The following is an 8,437-nucleotide window of genomic DNA, read 5'->3' as shown; positions in this document are numbered from 1 at the left end:
GTTCTTGTGGTTAAATGCTGTCTTTGGTTTTCGCCAAACATGTCTTGTGGTACTGTGGCCAAATAGCTCTGCCTTTGACTCATCTGTCCAGAGCACATTGTACCAGAAGTGCTGGTCTTTGCCTTGGTGTTCATTGGCAAACTTTAGTCTTGCCCTGATGTTCTTTCTGGACAGCAAATGTTTCCTCCTGGCACACCTCCCATGTAGATCGAATTTCTGCAGCCTCTTTCTAATGGTAGACTCGTGCACTTTGACATCAACAGTGGCAAGAGCTACCTGTAGGTCCCGTGATGACATTCTGGGGTTCTTAGAGACTTCTTTCAACATCTTGCGGTGTGCTCTCGGGCTGAACTTGCTGGGGCGGCCTGGCCTGAACAAGTTGGCAGTTGTTTGGAATCTTCTCCACTTGTAGATGATCTTCCGGATAGTCGAATGATTGATTTCAAATTGTTTGGAGATCTTTTTAAATCCCTTCCCAGACTCATAGGCATCTATAACCTTCTTTCTGAAGGCCTCAGAGAGCTCTTTTGATCTAGGCATGGTGATGCCGCACACTTCAACAAAAAAGAGCAAACCAAACTAAATGTCTGAAGTTTAAATAAGGCAGGTTCCTCCAAGATCCTCTCTAACGATGTTCTAATCATTTGCACCTGAGCTGGTGCACCTGATTCTAATTTTAGGTATTTGAAGTAGTGATAAATGTAGGGGTGTACTTACTTTTTCCACATGCGAAATTTGCATTTATGTTTATTTAAATTATACAATGGACTACAAAATGCAAATGTTTCATGATATTTGTTATATTATATCACCTTTATCGATCAATATTGTTGAAATGAAGATCAAATAGCTGAATGTTGAAATATGTTGAAAAAGTCAAAACTTTACATTGGGTGTACTTTCTTTTTCACGTGACTGTATATATATATATAAATATAATATTAAATATATATATATATATGTAATTATATATATATATATATATATATATATTATATATATATTGTTGCGGATTCGGGGGTCGGCGCTCCCCTTTATCAAGGGGGGGGGGGGTTAATCCCCTTGTCTTTTAAGCTGGCCGTCCCCCAATCCTGGAAGCTATGACGTCACTTCCGGTCGGTGGTAGGTCGGGTTGTAAGCCCAATTAGTCTTAGTACCTAAGTACTACCACCGGCCGAAAGCGAGGAGATAACTCCCACCTGAGCCGCAGCTTTAATGGATACGCCGAGCGAAGTGAGCTGCAACTCGGGCCGTTAACAAAGACTAAACCCGATCCTGAGCGGTTCCGAAATCATGCCACAGGTATTCAATGGGGAAAAGACTAAAGCGATCGGATGGAGAGGAAACCAAAGTAAGGAACAACAAATAAGGGTTTATTAATTATGTACAAACCCAAAAGAAGAGGAAACTAAAGTAATATACTACTGTGTTCAAAAAGTATCCGACCTTTATTTTTTGTGCGTAAAAAAAAAGAAGCTAGGGAGGTGTTGATTGGTGCACGTATGTAGGCGATCCTAATGCACACGCGTTAATTTTTTCCCACCTGCAGAAGCTGTCATTCGATGGCAGACCGCCGATGAGTGAGGACATGTAAGTGAGCGCCGTCGGATTTTCGTTTTTGACAAAATGACGGAAAAACTTGAACAACGCTACTGCATCAAATTTTGTGTAAAGCTTGGCGATTCCCAAGTGGAAACGATCCGCAAGATTCAACACCATTCATTCCATTATGAAGGAGGATTTGGGCTTCAGGAGAATCTCAGCGAAGTTCGTACCAAAGCTGCTAACGATTGAGCAGAAGCAACTCCGTTTGGAGATCGCACAGGACATGCTGGAGACTGTGAACAGCGATCCCAGCTTCCTCAACACAGTGATCACTGGCGATGAGTCCTGGGTTTATGGGTACGACCCAGAAACCAAGTTGCAGTCATCACAATGGAAGCATCCAACATCCCCGAGGCCACAAAACACAAAATTTGATGCAGTAGCGTTCAAGTTTTTCCGTCATTTTGTCAAAAACGAAAATCCGACGGCGCTCACTTACATGTCCTCACTCATCGGCGGTCTGCCGTCGAATGACAGCTTCTGCAGGTGGGAAAAAATTCACGCGTGTGCATTAGGATCGCCTACATACGTGCACCAATCAACGCCTCCCTAGCTTCCTTTTTTTTACGCACGAAAAATAAAGGTCGGATACTTTTTGAACACACTACATACAAGAAGAAGAAAAACAAAAGGACACAGGGCAATCTTAACTATATAGTCTTACTTACAACCCCGGACAAACAGACAGACTCACACGGGATGGTAGTGGTAGGGGAGGGAGGTCCAGGCAGATGGTTCCAGGTTCCTTGTCCGGTCCCGACCTGTGCCGTGCCGTGGCAGTGATGGAAACAGGCCGGCAGCGCGGCGTTGGCTTTAACCGCGAGCGGACCTTACATATGCGAGGGGCTGGAATGCTGCGTATGTATAGCGTGCCAAACGCTCTCTCTCTCTCCCGATCAATCAAGGTCCATATCAAACGGCAGTTCGTATCAAACGATGGTTCCCTGTGCAGTTCGTTGAAACAAGCGCGCCTCCGCGCTGTCCTCTGGATAATGTTACAATCAGACGTCTCCGCGCAGTTCCTTCAATAGCAACGGTCCCCTGCGCAGTTCTTTTAATAGCAACGGTCCCCTGCGCAGTTCCCTAAAGCAGTCCTCATGCTTGCGCTTTTTAACGCGCTTGGAAATCAATGTGCGCTTCATAGAGACACGCCCGCCAGTGAGCTCACCTCAGCCCTGGTTGGATAGCGAGGGCTCACCGGCTCCGCCCTTGACGGCTTGTTGACAGGGCCACGCCTTGTTCTTGGCGCTCTGCCTCCTTCTTCTCCAAGCTTGACCGCGTGCATAATGGCGTTTGGAGCGAGGCAGCGAACGCTGCTGGGCGAGCAGAGACGCGTAACCCAATTTGGAGAGAGAGACTGGTAAAATGGACGGAATGGGGCCTATCTTATTTAATTAATGCAACGCAGATGCAACTATTGGGAACACAGCCTTAACTAGACACATACTAAGGAAATAACTGACAGTCCTATGGTGTCCTACGTGTTGCATATGGACTAACTATGGGTGCGACCTTTGACCTTTTAAATGATGGAATATTTACAAGAAGTGATTATTTATTTACAAAGTGAGGGGTTCTCAAAGCCGCAACAATATATATATATATAAAATATAATATATATATAATATATATATAATATACATATAAAATATAATATATATAATATATATATAATACATATAAAATATAATATATATAAAATATAATATATATATATAATATATATATATAATATATATAAAATATAATATATATAATATATATATAAAATATAATATATATAAATATATATAATATATATAAAATATAATATATATAATATATATATAATATATATAAAATATAATATATATATATAATATATATAAAATATAATATATATATAATATATATAAAATATAATATATATATAATATCTATAAAATATTATATATATATATAATATATATAAAATATAATATATATAATATATATATATAATATATATATAAAATATAATATATAATATATATAAAATATAATATATATATAATATATATAATATATATAAAATATAATATATATATATAATATATATAAAATATAATATATATATATATATAATATATATATAATATAATATATAATATTGTTACAGACGCGGTTTTAGATGATAGTTACCGAGCGGTTTGGTATTACCGCGTCCGCACAGTTACTCCCCGATTAGAACCCTATCCCGCCCGATTCCACTCGACGTTGACCAAGTCGCGCTATGCTAAATCAATGAAGGAAAGGACACAACGGCTGGGATAAATGCAACGACACAAGGGGTACAGTTCTCAAGACCTCCGGAGGAGGATATAATATTGGTGATGCAGAAACGGGTAGATTACACGGTAAGAGGTAAAGCACAGAAAGATGGGCACTTAGACACAGTCTTATCTTATCCCCGACAGACCACAGACAAACGGAACAAGACTGACTTACACAGGGATTGATGGCAAGGAAGGGCAGGCAGTCGATAGCACAAGGTGCACCTTGGCTCAGGGGCAGAATCGACCCGGTCCGGTCCAGAGATGCGGGGAGGTATTGTCGCGCTCGGAGCTGGCGTCCTTTTCTCTCCAAGCTGAGGCGTATCTGACGTCACCTCCCTCTTCCTGCGCATGTCCAGCGGGGAGTGACACGCCCTCGGCTCATTAGCTCCGCCCCAGATGGAATCGGTCCGCCGCCTCCATTGGGTGCGGGGGGTTACCGGGCTCCGCCCTTGACGAGGAGCTGACAGCGAGCCCCTGCGTGGTAACCCCGTCGGAGCACATGTTCGATGGCGGCTAACCAAGCCGGAGTGAGGACGCACACTCCCCGCGCCGCCGCCGCTGTTGTTGTTGTTGTTGTTGTTGTTGTACCATGAGGAAGAGCTGTGGGGAGGTATTTGGAGGTCCTAAACTTTCTAACGGTGCCATACAATCACATTCTGGTGCAACGAAGAGTCAGAATTAATGGAAACGAGTCCTTAACTGACATAGACTAAGAATAACTAGCAAGATGTCCTATAGTTGTCTACGTGAGATGCGGTGGACCTGGATGCGACATTAATGGGGGAAAAAGGGGGAGGTCGGGTCTACAGAGTGTTGTTTACAGAAAATGGGACTAGGGAATGGGGGATTGGGGATAGTTGGGAAGTATTGGGGAAATAGGGGAATATTTACAAGCGGATATGGATGGATCCAAATCCCATATCCGCAACATTGCACCCTTCTCTACCTCGGGGCGCCCCGACCCGATAAATTTTTACTTACTTTAGTGTGGCACTCAGATGTAGTTCCCTCTACTATTAACTCAACCCTGAGTGCGACAGTTTTACAGATGTTCACAAATGAGTAAATATGTCCCCCTGCGACGTTGCACCCTTCTCCTCACAGAAACACACCCACAGGATAACCGAATCGCGGAAAGAATCCTCAAACTAAACATACAGCCGGTAGGGAGCATTATTTACACAAGACTGATATTTACACTACGATCCAGGACCTGTTCTTTGAGGAACACATGCAGATGTTATGCATAGAGAGAGAGCACGCATGCCAGCATCGATACACCAACCCACGAGTGCCCTGTGGCCCTACGCCTTTAATAATGTGCAGAGCACCCCATCCAAGCACCAAAAGCACCACCCCATTATGTACAGTCAGCACCATCCGGTGCACCAATAAAGTGTTCAATAATCACCGGTGGTGTCGCAGCCGGCCGATGTTCAGCCGCTGGTCTTGCCTTGGAGCCCACTTGGTGTTCTGGCTTCCTTCAAAAATAAAGAAAGGCGCCAACCGCGTCCATTTCTAAATTGTGGCCGTCAGGGGGGCCAACTATAAGTGGTTCACCTGTATGGCATAGGTGCCACGTTGACCCAGAGGTCCATCAACGGGTGGTGCTTGGCCGCAAAAGAACTGCGGTCCATGGTGGGCGGCCACAAAAATTGCAGTCCATATGGTGTATCGATCCAGGCAGCAAGCAGCGAAAGTACAGGCCCACAACTGCGGAGCCAGCACCTCTCTCTCCTCTCTCTCTGCCCCAAAGCCAGATCCTCGGAGGTGGGAGACAAAAGAAGAAGACAAGTGAGTAAGGTGGTAAGGGCGCAAAAGTGCACGCAATACAAGGTGATGCACACTGGGGGCACATGGGAACCAGGTGAGACAGGTACGTTCCTACCGTACGCCCCCCCCCCCCCCCCCACCAGGTAACCTACATTGCCCCTCCCTTACCCCTTACTGTATACACAAAACACAACACTACCCATAAACATCTACTTTACACATCAACAAACGTCCCTACTGTCTTCCCCGTTCCTCCCATAAACCAAATTCGTCTTCTCTCCCTCCTAACCAATCAAATTTGCCATTTCCAACTCCACATCAAAATTTGTCATCACCAATTCATCATCAGTCCCTCCTAGGGAGGGAGAGATGGAATCACCCCAATGTCTCATCCACGTCGTGATGCGTCTCACAAATCCACACAGCAATTCTCCTTTCCTGCAACACAAAACAAGGAAACACAGGTGTGGAGTCATCATCATCACAGGCAAGTGGCTGCGTATGGTGCGACAGGTTCATCAATCCTAACTATTTCCTAAATGACTTTAACAACTTTACATTACCCGGGGTCTTTCTCCTGCCAAACCATTGGCCAACTTACACTATGGGTTCTAAAAACCAATTCCCATTGACCAAACTGTGGTGCCTCTCAATTTGGGGTCTCACCTCCCCCGATTCAACACTCGGTGCTCTCGCACAATTTCTGGGCTGTGACGTGTAGCTCTCCCAGCAGGTCTACCCACCTGCACACCTCCACCACTGTAGTTGCCACCCGAGCTTACCTGCTCCTCACCCTAACCTAACTAACTGGGGAAGGCCCTCTCGCACTCTCACCCCCTCAGTGCCCTCTCTGGCACGGGCTGCCCGATCCACACCCGGGATCCTCAGGCACCCACTGACACTAACGGCTCCCAGAGCCCACCTGCGGCCTCACCTGGCCGACATCCTCACAGTGGTGGAGTGCCCAAACCAACTACACACACTAACAGGCTACACGCCCAGCCATTTCCACAACACTAATGCACCCATCCACAATACCATTCTGCAACCGCACCACAAATGCCAATATCCAACCACAATTTACCTATACCCTCTACCTAACACTTACACTACCCGCCCCGGGTACTCGTGAAAGGGGTCCACTCTTCCCCCATCCACACCTTCGCACCATGCACACCACTCCGTACCACTTACTCCAACTCTCTCCACACCACTCATTCTCTGCTCCATATATTCCACACACCTGTACTTGCACACCTGTGCTCTCACACCTGGTGCCACCTGCACCCTTCTCTCCCCAAGCGCATTCGCGCTGATCCACACACTCACTACTCATACACTGCTCCACACACCTGTCCAGTTCTCACACAGCATCATCTCATCTAACTACTCCCCTCTGAAACTTGCGCTTCCCCATCTTCCCTTACACTCAGCGCTCCCACGTCATTATCAAACACTAAGCTACTACGTCCCCACTACAGGTACCAAGTCTCTTACTTAAATCTTGTCACCTATAGTCACCTCTAGTCCCTATCAATATAACCTAACCCACCCGGGCTAGTTTTCACTGCCATACACCCCATAAACTATAGCTCCCTTTGCCCCACCATGGGAAGTGTGGCAGGGATGCCACCCTTACCCACCGTCATACGGCGCGAGTGGGACCTTGTGGGACCACCTCGTATGCGAGTCGTTGCCCGCCTGCCGGACCCCGTGCGTCGCCCCTTGCGGGGTCAGCGCGGGGCCGAACCGGCCGGGCCCCCACAGTACATTACCCCCAAGGGGCTCTCGTGCCTCCCTGTCCCTCTAAAAACTACCCCTGTTGGTGTCGATGCATGGGTCACACTTCCGCAACCCGCTACCCATTCCATACCACCACAACCTTGCTCACCCACACCTCGCACCTCTCGTTCCATACCCTCCGGACCAGCCATACACCTCACTCTTGGCCTCTCACGAACATCCGGGTCTATCTCGACCCCCAAGCCTATTAAATCACCTGGCGCATCATACGCACGACCATATTGGTCACCACTTACACCGGGTCCTCTTTCTCTTCGCTTCTCCTCCATCACCTGCGAATCCCTCATCCGGTTAATGAGCACATCATCACGATCCGAACACAGACTTTGGACCAATTATTTTACTTCCTCCTTTATCTCTTTCTTATCCTCTCTCCGTCGCTTCTTAATTTTGCCTACCCCTTCTTCCACTTCTTCTAATTTCTGCTTCACCTCCTTCATCTCCTCGTGCGCCCCCTTAAGTTCTTCCTCTAACTCCACCTTATTTTTTTCTATGTGCTCCCGCACCTCCCGCTCTTTAACCTCCATCACCTCTACCACTTTGTTCATTTTCCTCATCAGGTCCTCATGTACCGTCTGACACTCTTTTTTAATTACCCCTACGTCCTTTTTCATCTCCTTCTGTGTCGATTTTAAACCCTCTATTACCGCTGTGTTCTTCTTTACCTGGTCCCCCAACTCCTTTTGTCCCACTGTCAGTTGTTCTACTCCCAGCGTCAACTCCTCTATACCCCCTTGCAATTTTACAGTCCCCTTTCTCACCTCCTTCTCCATGCGCTCCTTACAGTGCCTCACCTCCTCGTGCACTCCTCCGACCTCCTCACTCACACCTCTTCTGATCTCCTCTCCCATCACTTGCATCTCCTGCCCAGATGCCACCCTCATCTGCTCCATTTCCTCCCTGTGAGCATCCAATTTAGTTTCTACCCCCATTCTGACCCCCTCTATCTGCTGCCCCATTTT

Source organism: Myxine glutinosa, chromosome 13 (assembly GCF_964187855.1).
Source record: "Myxine glutinosa chromosome 13, kmMyxGlut1.1, whole genome shotgun sequence".
NCBI classification, from domain to species: Eukaryota; Metazoa; Chordata; class Myxini; order Myxiniformes; family Myxinidae; genus Myxine; species Myxine glutinosa.
The sequence above is the reverse complement of the archived record's forward strand: the minus strand, read 5'-3'. Positions refer to the sequence as shown.